Source organism: Halichoerus grypus, chromosome 11, assembly GCF_964656455.1.
Source record: "Halichoerus grypus chromosome 11, mHalGry1.hap1.1, whole genome shotgun sequence".
Lineage (NCBI taxonomy): Eukaryota > Metazoa > Chordata > Mammalia > Carnivora > Phocidae > Halichoerus > Halichoerus grypus.
The window spans coordinates 96524334-96538036 of record NC_135722.1 but is presented as its reverse complement, the minus strand read 5'-3'; the positions used below and the strand labels follow the sequence as shown (position 1 = coordinate 96538036).

General features: G+C 48.3%; 1 long non-coding RNA gene across 12 annotated transcripts in view; it reads left to right on the top strand.

Annotated features, from left to right (window-relative positions):
- LOC118521786 (uncharacterized) overlaps nucleotides 1-13703 on the top strand; it is a 248140-nt gene that overhangs the window by 22069 nt on the left and 212368 nt on the right. The window lies entirely within an intron of this gene.

Genomic DNA, 13703 nt, shown 5'->3' with positions numbered 1-13703 from the left:
ATTGTCAGCCCTTCCAAGTGTCTTCAGCTCCTTCTCCTGTTCTCCATGGCTGCTATGGCTGTCCATCACCACTCTCCTCAAGTCCTTCCTTGTCTTCTATGTCCCAGAGAAACTGTGGCCAACCAGGAGGGAAATACTTAAATTTCTGCCTTCAAACCTATCTGAGTCCATTCTTATCTCCGCTCCGGGGCAGTGAAAGAGGAGGCTTCCCTCTTGTCCAAGATGAATCCCTTCTGATCTCAACTCTTCATACTCCCTTGGGGCCCTCATTCCATCACATTTTATGGATAGCTGTTGCGTGTACTGGGTACTCTTCTAGGCACAAGGGAAACAGCAGTGAACAAAACAGGCAAAACTTTTGCCTTCAAGGAGCGTACATTCTAGGAGAAGCAGAGGACAATAACAAAATAAGTGAAATCTCTAGTATGTTAGATGGCAGTAGGAGCTATGGAAGCAAATAAAACGGGGGGACACAGAGTGTATAAGGTGTCATCAGAGATGGTCTCAACAAGAAGATGACATTTGAGTGAGCTGAAGGAGATGAAGGAGTGAATCATCTGGCTGTTTAGCTAGGAAGAAGGTTCTAGGCGGAAGGGGACTGTAAATGCAAAGGTTGTGGTAAGGTGGAAACACACTTGCCATTTTTGAGGAAGAGCAAAAAGGTGGGTGTGGCTGGAGTGAAGAGAGGGAGTGTGAGAGTGAAGAGAGGGAGTGAAGAGAGGTCGATGAGAGCAGGCAGGGATTGCACTATGTAGGACCCTAAGGCCATTTTGATGACTTCCACTTTTACTCTGAGATGGGAGCCATTGGAACATTTTGAGCAGAGGATGGACATGGATCTGACTTTTGTTTTAACAGAATCCTTTCAGCTGATGTATGAGAACACATCTGAGGCAGAGTAGAAGCAGGAGGCCGTTTAGGATGTCACTAAAATGATCTGGTGAGAGATGGTGGTGTCAGTATGGTAGGTAGCAGGAGGGTGGTGAGGAGTGGTTGGGTTCTGGATGTATTTGGAACGTAGAGCCAGTAAGGTTTTCTGATGGATGAGGTGGCGGTCGTGAGAGAAAGGGAGGAATTTTTGGTTTGAACATTAACTGAGAAGGTGGGGTGGGGGGAGGGCAGGAGCCTGGTTTAATACATATTAAGTTTGAGGTGTCTATTAGGCGTGTCAAGATGTCAAGAAAGCAGTTGGATGTACAAGTTTTGCAGGGTCTGGGTTGCAGATAAAGAATTGAGAGTCATTGGCATGTGGGTATTGTTTAAAGCCACGAAAGTCACTAAGGGAGGAAAAATAGAGAGGTGCCAGGACTGAATCCTGAAGCTCTCTGACATTAAATGGCTTTAGAATTGAATAGGAACCATCAAAGAGACTGAGAAATGGCTATGAAGTAGAGAAGAAAAAATCTGAGGGATGGTGTTATGCCAGAAGCCCAGAGAAGGAAAGTTACCATGGAGGAGAGAAAGATCTGTTGTGTCAAATGCTGTATATGGATTAAGTAACACGAGTCTGGGAATTGATTTCCAAGGGCGATGGTGACCTTGACAAGAATGGTGTTGGTGGAGTAGTGGGGTGAAAGTCTGTGGATGGGCTCAAGGAAAGATGGGAGGAGAGGGATGGGGTACAGTGTGGGCAACTCTTTGGAGGAGTTTTGTGGTAATGGAAGGAGAGAGGTTGGGTGGGAAGTAAAAGGAGAAGTGAGGTCAAGAAACATTTTTATTATTTTTATTTTTTATTTATTTATTTTTTTAAAGATGTTATTTATTTGACAGAGACACAGCGAGAGAGGGAACAAAAGCAGGGGGAGTGGGAGAGGGAGAAGCAGGCTTCCCGCGGAGCAGGGAGCCCGATGCAGGGCTCTATCCCAGGACCCTGGGATCATGACCTGAGCCGAAGGCAGCCGCTTAACGACTGAGCCACCCAGGTGCCGCAAGAAACATTTTTAAATGGGAAAAATAACCGTATGTTTGTATGCTGATGAGAAAGAGCCAGTGGAGAGCAAGCACTGGTGATGTGGGGGAGAGAAGAGAAGAGCCCGAGCAACGTCCTTGAGGCGGTGGGAAGGGAGAGAATCCAGTACAGAAGCCAGGGCACATAAACAAAGTACGAAGAGAGAAGGCACCATGCAGGGCCCGGATGCAGGGATGAGGATGGATGTGGTGGAAGTGAGAGGGCACTCTCTCCTGATGGTCTCTTTCTCTCAGTGAAATAGGAGGCAAAGTCAGCTGAGAGTGAGGATGAAGTGGGAGGGGGTGGACATTTAAAGAGAGAGGAGGAGTTATAAATGAGTCGTTGAGGGCACTGGTTCTCACGTGAGTGTGTAACGGAATCATCTAGAGAGTCTGTTAAAGCCCCGCCCAGACTTTCTGATCCCGGAGGTCTGGGGTGGGCGGGAGAAGTTGCATTTCTGACAAGTTTCTGGGTGCTGCTGAAGCTGCGGGTCCGCGGCCAGCCCTCTGAGAACCACGGTGCCAGAGAGCGGGACAGCAGCCTGACTCTGGAGGTACAGCGGGGTTCGGCATCCAGGGCCCGTGTGAGGTTAAAGTCATGGACTGAAGGTGTCTCCAGTGTTCTTTCTCTTCACACTCACAGTCACTGTCACAGCTTCCGAGGCCTGTATCTTTAAAACTTTCATCTTCGGGGCGCCTGGGTGGCTCAGTCGTTAAGCGTCTGCCTTGGGCTCAGGTCATGATCCCAGGGTCCTGGGATCGAGCCCCGCATCAGGCTCCCTGCTCCATGGGGAGCCTGCTTCTCCCTCTCCCACTCCCCCTGCTTGTATTCCCTCTCTCTCTGTGTCTCTCTCTGTCAAATAAATAAAATCTTAAAAACAAACAAACAAACAAACAAAAAACCTTTCATCTTCTACTGACTTCCCTTCGCCGTAGAATAGTCTCTAAATTGTTCTCCTTTTAGAAATGAACGTGTTCAATGCAGATTCTAGCCCTCTCCTCTTCACAGCTCTCTTGGAAGAGTCATGCTCCCCATACTTCCCCGCCTCCCGGCCCATGCAGTGCCCATGAGTCCTCTCCTTTCCAGATGTCAGGACACCTCCCTCCCCCGGGCATTACGAGCTCCCATGTGCAATCCTAGTGGGCCTGTTTAATTATAATCAGTTACTGGATCTCTTGCAAATTTGGTGCCTCCCACCATTTCCTTCTCGAAGTCCTCTCTTCCTTTGCGTTTTGTGATACAAGGCTTTTCTGGTTTTCCTCCTGACAGCTCCTTTCTCCTCTTTGCTTCTAGTCTAGCTTATAGCATGTGGTTGTCCTATGTGCAGATTGTAGATTTCCTGGGGTGACCTCTGATTCCTCTGGTTACTCGCTCTGAGGCCTGAAACATTGATTATCTGTTTCATCACAGGTCAAAAAATGAGGTTAGTAGGAAGACCTGCCCCGTGGGGTTGCCTTGAGGATTAAATGAGTTAATACGCGTGAAAAAACTTAACAGCAGTAGTGAGCACATGAGATCACTGTGATCCGCTACTCACCCATCAGCTGCTGCATGTGTGGACCCCATGACGCCATAACCCATAGTTTCAGGTAGACCTCATTCCTGAGCACCGGTCCTCATTATCCAGCTGCCCCTGACATACCTGTGGATACCCCATCAGCATCTCACCCTCAACACATCCAAACCTTCAACTCCTCATTCTCCACTCAGTTTGCTCCCATTCCTTTATTCCCTACATCTGTGGATGGCGTCCTCTATCCAGTTTCCTAGCCGGACATTTGCTGGTTTCCAACTATTCTCCCCCATAATTCTTACAGAGGGATTATCTTAGTCTACCAACTCCGAGATGCAGGAAACATAACGTTTTTCTGTAATATGCCTACATTTCTACTGGGAGTGGTAGACATTTAGTTTCAGACGGTCGAAGGAGTAGCCCCTCCTTTCTCCAAGGATTGCCTGAATCTTGGGAGAGTGTCCTATATGTATTTGCCAGAGCACTAGAGGAAGTGGTCCTTGTTCTTAAATGGACAGCTGGGTATCCACTGAGATGTCTACTGCCTGGTTCCTGCTTGCATGGCTTCTTTGGGTCTGGTGTCTCTGCTACTCCCAGGTTAGTCTTGCACACATAGGAATCATTCTGGGATAGCGAGAGAGCGCGTGACGCTGTCCAGGGTTCCAGCTGCCTCCAAAAGAGGTTACCCTCTGCAGTCATTTCCTCTTTCTGGGCCCGGGTCTCCTTTCTGAGGCTCTACCCAGGATGTTGGGGTGGGGCCCTATCGCTATCAGATCTCAGAAACCGCTTGAGGTCCCTGAGGACAGGACCCACCAACATCTGTGCTCTTATTTCTTCCCCTCTGGCTCTTGTCTGCTGGGGGTAATGCCAGTGGGAGGCCTGGCTTTACCCAGGATATTATCCCTGCATCTCTTGTATAGGTTTCGAGTCCTTTGTGTTTTATTAAGGGCCTAGGCAATTAAAATCCAAAAGCCGGAAGTGGCTTCCCATTTTTTACCCCTGGTTTTTGCTGTCTCATCCCTTTACTGAGGCATAAGCATAAAAGCTTGGCTGCTTAAAGTGGGACTATGTGGAAAAAGAACCACATTCTATTTAGAAATATTATCTCACCACATTCCCTACATCTGCTGGGGACCATATCTTTTTGATTCTGTTTCTTTTGTTCCCCTAAGGTTCCCCTCTCCATCCCTATTGCTTCTGTCTTCTTTCAAAGTTTTTATTCTATTTCTCCTGGCTCAGGCAATATTCTTCTCCTCCCCAACCATTGATAGTCGAGGTGCTGAAACAGTGCGAGGTTTTGCATCTGAATACCCTTGATGAAAAATAAGATTAGAATGACTGAGTGATCCTATGAAATGCCTTATACATATTTTATGTTCCCTAACATCAAACACTAAAAACATAGCATGCTAAATAAAGGCAGTATCAGTAACATTTTACAGATCTTAAATTAGCAGTAATGTCTATAATGATCATCCCCGAGTGATTTCACCTTTTTAGGATTGTCCCCACGGTTTCAACAAGTGTGGTAAATCTAGTTTGTTTTGATGCATGTGCTATATAGTTGGGGTTCTCCTCATGCCAAGTTTCTTCTCCAAACATCCAGTGCTTTCCTGGCTTCCAGTTGGTGTGGCCCCAACCAACTGGTCCCAATTGGTCCCTTCATGTCTTCAAGCCAGCTTTGGGGAGACTTCTATATGGGGAGGCTGCCTGAGACTGGGCTCTATGATTTTTGGCACCTTGGTAAGGAGATACAGGAAAAGCCAGCATTTAAAAGTTGTAAGCAGTTTTCAGTTTCTAGAGAGAGAGGGCCTTCAATTCACCTTGGGGCTGATCGAGTCTTTGCTTTGGGAAAATCACTACAAAGTGCTTTTAGTTTTCTCAGTGTAAAGCAAGTATCTTGCCAATGGGCTGAGAGGAATGTTAAATCTGGTGGAATGGGAATTGTGTTCTTACCTCTTGCTTTTTAGAAGGCAGTGGGGAGAGAGGCATTTCTTTGCCCTCAGTTTATTTATTTTTATTTTTATTTTATTTTATTTTTTTAAAGATTTTTGTTTTATTTATTTGACACAGAGAGAGATAGCGAGAGCAGGAACACAAGCAGGGGGAGTGGGAGAGGGAGAAGCAGGCTTCCTGCCGAGCAGGGAGCCCGATGTGGGACTCGATCCCAGGACCCTAGGATCATGACCTGAGCCGAAGGCAGACGCTTAACGACTGAGCCACCCAGGCGCCCAGTTTATTTATTTTTAAAGATTTATTTTTTGAGAGAGAGAGATTGCAAACATGAGCAGGGGGAGGGGCAGAGGAGAGGGAGACAAGCAAACTCCCCACTGAGCGCCGCCCCCCACCAATGTGGGGCTTGATCCCAGGACCCTGAGATCATGACCTGAGTCGAAACCAAGAGTCGGACCCTTAACTGGCTGAGCCATCCAGGCGCCCCTCTTTGCCCTGAGTTTTGAGTGTTCTGTGCAGAACACTGTTGCTGGGTTGTGGCCCAGCAGGCGTTTACAGGAACCAAGGAGCAAGACAAAGGGCACTGGGGAGGACAGGAGGTGATAGAGGTGAGAAGGAACCGGGTGGACTGTGAGCATCCTACAGACCTGTTGATGTCCCACACAGCAGGCAAACATGGACGTTTCTGAGTGTGCTGAGTTGGCATGTGTTACGACTATATGAGTGGCTGGTTAGGGTTTAGAGGCATACCACGCCTTTGCGGGTGAGGGTGTGTTTGTGTTCCTCTGAAGGACGTGGAGTTCCACGGTCAGTTGTGCTGCAGGAGGTAAAGAATATGTGGGGGGGCGCCTTAGACTAGCGGTAAGAAGAACTTTCCCCTCCGTGGGCCTCACGACACTATGTTCTGGGCTCAGAGGTGTTGGTGTACTCAGAGCATTCCTGGGGCTGGAGGTGAGTGGGGCTGAGAGGGTTCCCCTAAGGGCCCTTTAGTTCTGCCTCCTTTTCATGAGTTCAGTCCACTGCTGAAGGGCAGTGGTTCAGGCAGCCATGGTTCCCATCTACTGTCCAGCCCAGCTCTGTCCAGCAGAACTTCCTGTGAGGATGGAAATGATTTCTGCTCTGTCCGGTGTGTCAGCCACTAGTCACATATGCTTTTAAGGACTTGAAATGTGACTGGTCTGACTGAGGAGCTGAACATTTAATTTACGTAAATGTAATTCCTTTAAGTTTACATCTAAGTAGCCACCTGAAGCTAGTGGCTACCATGTTGGACAGCTCAGGGCTAGATGACGGGAAACTATGAAGATGTTAAGCCCCAAAACCTGAGCCCAGAGCTGTGATGACAGCTGTTGTCATCTCAGGACACGGAGGTTCCGAGAGGCTGAGTCACCTCCACGTGAGGGGTGGAGCTGCCCCAGAAGGCCCTACAGCAAGAGGGGGCGTGTCCTGACTTTGTCAGGGCTCATGCCCAGAAACTTAGTGGCTCAGCACAGTCTAAAGGTCAGAAGTCCTGGTGGGATCGGCTGGTTCTCTGGCCAGAGTCTCACGAGGCCAAAATTAAGGTGTTGTTGGGGCTGGCTCTTATCTGGAGGCTCAGGGCAAAAATCCACTTCCAAACTCATTTAGGCTTTTGGCAGAATCCGAATCCTTATGGCTATAGGTATGAGGTCCCAGTTTCCTTGCTGGCTGCTAGTTGGGATCTCCTGTCTGCTCCCAGAGGCTGCCCACATTCCTTCTCAAGTGGCCCCCAGTGGCATGTTGAATCTCTCTTGTGCTTCAAATATCTCTGGCTGCTTCTCTTTCTCTTCTGCCACTAGCCAGAGAATATTCTCTGCTTTTGAAGGGATCATGTGATTATGTTAGGCTCTCTCTCTTTCTCTCTCTCTCTCTCTTTTTTTGGGTGGGGGGCAGAGGGAAAGGGAGAGAGAGAATCTTAAGGGAAGGGTTAATCATTTTTTTTTAAAGATTTTCTTTTTTTAATTTATTAATTTGAGACAGAGAGATAGAGAGCGTGAGCAGGGGGAGGGGCAGAAGGAAAGGGAGAAGCAGGCTCACCGTTGAGCAGGGAGCCCGATGTGGGACTCGATCCTAGGACCCTGGGATCATGACCTGAGCCGAAGGCAGAGGCTTAACCATCTGAGCCACCCAGGCGCCCCTGGGGGGAGGGCTTAATCTTAATCGATGTGGGGCTCGATCTCACAACTCTGAGATCGTGACCTGAGCCGAAATCAAGAGTTGGACGCTTAACGGACTGAGCCACCCAGGCGCCCCAATAATATCCCTTTTTTAAGATCAACTGTGCCATATGACATAACATAGTCATGGGGAAGACATCTCATCTCATTTATGGACTCCAGGGATTAGGAGGTAGGGAATCTTGGGAGGCTATTTTTAGAATTCTGCTACCACACCCACTTTTTGATAGGACTTTTTTATATTATCTACTTTTCTCCAACCTGTCTCATCTTCCCTCCATCTTCTCAATCAGCCAATGACCTTGCTGCTTGTGTGAAAACCCCTGACCTTCCCACCTTCAGGTTCACAAACCTCCCCACCTCCACACGTGCCTTCTTTGCCTTTCCTCCTCCTAGGTCCCTTCCTCTGGGCTTCCTAAGGACCCTGTTTTGTTGTTTTCTTCTTCCTCTCTTTTGTCAATTTTTCTCTGCTCCAGGAATAATCACCATCAACATACAGCCATGCTGTAGTATCTCCTATCTTAAAAACAAACCAAGCTCTCCTGGACTCCACCTGCAACACCAGTCACAGTCAGATTTCCTGGAAAAGCAGTCCACACTCTCCCACTTACCCTCACTCATCACTGCAGTCTGGCTTCTGTTACCAGAACCCCATTGAACTGCTCTTGTTAAAGTCACTGTCTGGTTATCTGTTGCTATATCACAAACCACTTCAAAATTTAGTGGGTTTCAACAATTTATTAATGTATGTCATGCTGCTGTGGTTGATGGAAATTCTCACTTGAGGTTTCTTTCTCACGAGGTTGCGGTCGTAGCAGCTGGGCCTGGAGTCATCCAAAGGCTTAGCTGAGCTGGACTTCCCAAGACAGTGCACTGACATGACTGGCAGTTGATGGTGGCTATTGGCTGGGAGCTTAGCTGGGTCTGGTGACTGGAGTGCCTACGCATGGCCACCATGTGACTTAAACTCCCAGACTGGCAGCCAGGTTCTAAGAGGGAGTGTCCCAGGAGTGAGCATTCCTGGAGAACCAGGTGGAAGTTGCAAGGCTTCTTATGACCTAGCCTTGGAGGTCATGCAGCATGACTTCTCCCATATGCTGTTGGTCATAAGCAAAACACAGGGCCATGCCAGGTTCGAGGGGAAGGGCTTACAACAGAGGCATGGTTTGTTGAGGTTTATTGAGGGGGCCATCTTTGGAGACTAGCTACCATAGTCACCAACAACTTGGTCCTCTTCATCTTCTTGACCTTTTTTTTTTTTTTTAGTTTTTTTTTTTTTTTTTAAAGATTTTTTATTTATTTATTTGAGAGAGAGAGAATGAGAGAGAGCAAGCACATGAGAGGGGGGAGGGTCAGAGGGAGAAGCAGACTCCCTGCCGAGCAGGGAGCCCGATGCGGGACTCGATCCAGGGACTCCAGGATCATGACCTGAGTCGAAGGCAGTCGCTTAACCAACTGAGCCACCCAGGCGCCCTTTTTTTTTTTTAGTTTTATTTAATCATCTTACTTGACTTCTTAACAGCAGTTGACCTAATTGATTGCTCTTTTTCAAAACTTTCCCTTCTCTGGCTCCACAGACCCCTGGCTTTCCTCTTCCCTCTCTGGCTCCTCTTTAATCTCCTTTGCTTCCCCCAGAACTTGAAATATTGGACCACCTCAGATTCTAGGCCTAGGCTTGATTATTTCTCTGTAATGTCTCCCTGCATAATCTTACTTGTCCCATGGTCAGTGCCTACCACCCAAATGCTGATGTCTCCCAAGTTTTACCTCTAACGCTGCCTTTTCCCCTCTGCTCAGAACTGGGATATCCAGCTGTCTTCTTGTTACTTCTATTTGGATGTCTGATGGGTATTGCAGATTTAATACATCCATTTCCCCACCACCGTACTCCCCCAGCCTTTTCTATCTCAACAGATGGCATCATTATCCATTCACTGCCCAAGCAAAAACCTAGGGGTCATCTGGGATTCTTTCTCCCCTCCTTCCAACACTTCCACTTCCATCCAAACCACTAGTAAGTAAGTCCTCTCTGTTCTTTGGGGCAGACTTCAACATATTTCTTTAAATATATTTTTTATTGCCTAGCACTGATATATTTATGGAGAAAAAAGAGTATTATATTACTAGGTTTATCACATAAAAGCAGCCTGTTTCCCCATTCTGAATTCTCATTTCCCAAAGCAACCACTCTCAACTATTTTGGTTAGTTTTTCTGCCATTTACGTCTGTACTTTAGAATTTCTCATATAGATAACTCTTTCCTGCGTTTTCAGTTTCTAGTATTACCTGTTTACTTTCACCCGTGGGAATGAGGTTTAGCTTTCTTATATGCCTGTTTTGTGCCCCCCCAAACACACTTACCCTTCTTGCATCTCCAGGACTGTGTTATCACAACTTTTGGTTAAAGTTTCGTGCTCATGACAGTTCAGTGTTTATATATGAGGATGACTATGTGAGTGTTGTTTAGAGCCAAGCCGGGTAATGTGCTCTGATAAGAATTCCTTTATTCCTCCCTCCGGAGTTAGTACTTGCCATCTTTTTTTGGGTGTGTGCTTGCTGTTGAGAATTAAAAAAAAATATTTTAAAATAATTATAGATTTATGGGATGTTGCAAAAATAGCATAAAGAGGTCCTGTGGACCCTCCACCCGGTTTTCCCCAGTAGTAACATCTTAATAGCCGTCGTACGTCAGAATGGGGAAACAGATGTTGTAAAATCCACAGACCTTATGCAGATTTCACCAGGCCTCTCAGTTTTAACTGCGTGTACCTGAAAGTCACCACTTCCCTCCACTTTGACCGCTACAATTCTTGTCCAAGCTGCCGTAGTGTCTCCTAGGATTACTGTAATAGTCCTTCTACTGTTGTCCTTCTCCAATCCATTTCCCACTGAGCAGCAAGAGGGATCGTCTAAAAACATTATTAGGTAGGTCAAATCCTTTATCACCTCCCCCTCGCCCTTAGAATAAAATGCAAACTTTTCACTGTGACCTGCAATGCCCCAAGGGACCTGGCTCACGCCTGCCTCTTCAGGGACATCAGGGTGTACCATCTCTTGCCTGGACACCTTGAGCACGCCCTTACTGTTCCTCTCAGCCTGCATGCACTTCCTGCTGTTTTTGAAAAGGCAGGCTTCTCTTCCAGGTCTCTGCCTCACATCCCCTCCTCAGGCTCTCCCGGGTTGTCTTAACTAAAGTGTCCCCTTATCACCTCCTACATGGAGATGATCCCAGTCTATACTCATGAGACTTAACTCATTGATTTACTTAATGTCCATCCTCTGTAGACAGCGTTCGTTTTGTGGGTAGGAACTTGTCTGTCTCGTTCACTACTCTGTTCCCATCATCCCGCCCAGGGAATTATACTTTCTGGCATGGAGTGTGCACTTAGTGAATGTGTGAATGAATACTGACTGGGTCAGGGCTCCTGATGATGGGCCCATGTGCTCAGGGAGCTGTTATAACAACCAGCCATGGTGAGTTGCCCTAGAAGAGAGGCCAAGGCCTGTCCTCAGACTGAACACACAATAGCTTCCCCTCTCTCTTCCCATGTTTTTCAGGATACAGAAGAAATAAAATAATGTTTCTTTCTTTGTAATCAGCTTATAAAATCATAGAGCTCGCTTTTTTTTTTTTTTAAAGATTTTATTTATTTATTTGACAGAGAGAGACATAGTGAGAGCAGGAACACAAGCAGGGGGAGTGGGAGAGGGAGAAGCAGGCTTCCCGCGGAGCAGGGAGCCCGATGTGGGACTCGATCCCAGGACCCTGGGATCATGACCTGAGCCGAAGGCAGACGCTTAACGACTGAGCCACCCAGGCGCCCTCGCTTTTTTTTTTAAAAGATTTTATTTATTTATTTGAGAGAGAGAATGAGAGATAGAGCATGAGAGGGGGAGGGTCAGAGGGAGAAGCAGACTCCCTGCTGAGCAGGGAGCCCGATGCAGGACTCGATCCTGAGACTCCAGGATCATGACCTGAGCTGAAGGCAGTCGCTTAACCAACTGAGCCACCCAGGCGCCCACATAGAGCTCGCTTTTTGTGCTAACTCCTACTCATGACTCTTTCTCTGGGAAGCCCTTTAGCCTGGCTACTTATGTATTCCCATGGTACCTTAGAGAGGTCTAATTGACATTTAATGAAATTCACCCATTTTCAATATGTAGTTTGATGAGTTTTGACCCAGAAAACATGCATTCATGTAAGCATTCCAGAAAGTTCCCTTGTGCCTAGGCTGCTGCTGCTGCTTTTTATTTATTTATTTATTTTAAAGATTTTATTTATTTATTTGACAGAGAGAGACACAGCGAGAGAGGGAACACAAGCAGGGGGAGTGGAAGAGGGAGAAGCAGGCTTCCTGCTGAGCAGGGAGCCTGACGCAGGGCTCGATCCCAGGACCCCGGGATCGTGACCTGAGCCGAAGGCAGACGCTTAAAAGCTGAGCCACCCAGGCGCCCCCAGTTCTTTGCTTCTTACTGGACTGTAGATTTCCTCAGCCAGAGACTGTGTCTTTTACTTCTCGGCCCATAGCCAGGTCTTTAATGTTTTTATACAAATAAATGAGTCCAGCCCAACCATGTGATTTGGAACAGTGGAGAAGTGAGGCATTGAAGAGTGAAGTGACCAGGGTCATCCGGTCCTGGCTCCCACCGAATTCAGGAAATTGCTTTCCTGCAGACTGGGCAGGTGGCCTCCACTGACCATGTCCACTGCTGGGCGCTGCCCACCCTCCAGGGCCCCTTCTGGCTGTGGAGCCACACTCGGCCTCCATGGAACTCTTCCACTGGTCCCACGTTGCCCCCTACACCGTGTGTCCGCTTTCCACACCTTTCCTCTAGGCAGTGATGCCTCCTGGGAGTCTTCATAGGACATGCTTCTCTCTGAGGGGTTGGGGGGAGCATTCAGGGCCTGAGTCTCCTGAAGCTGAGAGCCCTGGGCAGGAGGGCAATGCCACCTTTGTCATGGGCTGAGTGGGAGAGAGCTGATGACCCCCACCCGTGCTTTGCCAGGACTCTGAAGGGATCCAGCTCCAACATTTCCTCTTCACCTGAGGTGGCTGCTTTCTCCTGTAAAGACAGACATGCCCTTCACAGCATGGAAGCTACAAACACTGGGAGGAGGCTGGAAGATGCAGATCACAGGTGCCCTGGACACCATATAGATTTATTGGTTGGCCAGTGAAAGAGTCCCTGCGTTCTCCTCATGGTGACCTCCTTGCCATTCCCGAGGGAGTCCCTAGATGTTGGAGAGACCCTTGCACTGTGTCCTTTGCAGCTAGTCCTCTGTCTGCATGGATGATCCAGTCAGAAATGGGGGTGTAGAAAGGGGCTCTGTTGCTATCGGCCAAGAAGAATTCCATGCCCCAGGGTAGGGACCGAGATGGCTGAAGGGGACATGGGACGGGGTGAGGAGGAGTGGGGGGTAGGTTGATGGGGTTGGGCCTGGGGCATGTGTGCAGGAACCAGGACAGGCCCCAGCCCTCTTCAGGATTAGCCATGTCACTGTGGCCATCCTGCAGCCTCTATAAGACCTCCCGACTTGCCCAGAGAGGACCAGATGGCTGTTGTGGCCTCCCTCTGAGAGCCCACAGCATGCTCTTTCTTGACTTACATGGTGAGGCCTGATGGCTCAGACTTTAACTTGTAGGGCGCCTGCCCCCGCCCATTCCCCTCTTCTCTTTTCCTGCCTTCCTAGAGCCCCTGGTTCTCTGATGGCCTCTCTGTGGCTTCTTAAGCTAGCCCCACCTGCTGCAGGCCTTAGGTTCTCCTCCCCCAGGTATGGCTGCAGCACCATCTCCCCAGGACCCTCCCTCCATAGAGTGTGGCTGCTAACCTCCAGGGGAACCACACCCCAGGGTATGACAAAGGCCCCATAGGAGGCTCTACACAGGTGGTATTCTCAGAGTTGAGGCTTCACACCTGGCTTCCCAATTCCTTCCAGAAGGTCCTTCCAGCTTTAACTCTTACTACCCCAAGGGTGGCATTCAAACTCCCTTCCCCCACAAAGGCTCTTTTTATTTTCTTGGCATGGCACTCGAAGCTCCAAGCAGGGCAGAACAAGAGGAGTCTGTGTCCCCTGGTGTCCTCTGGAGACACC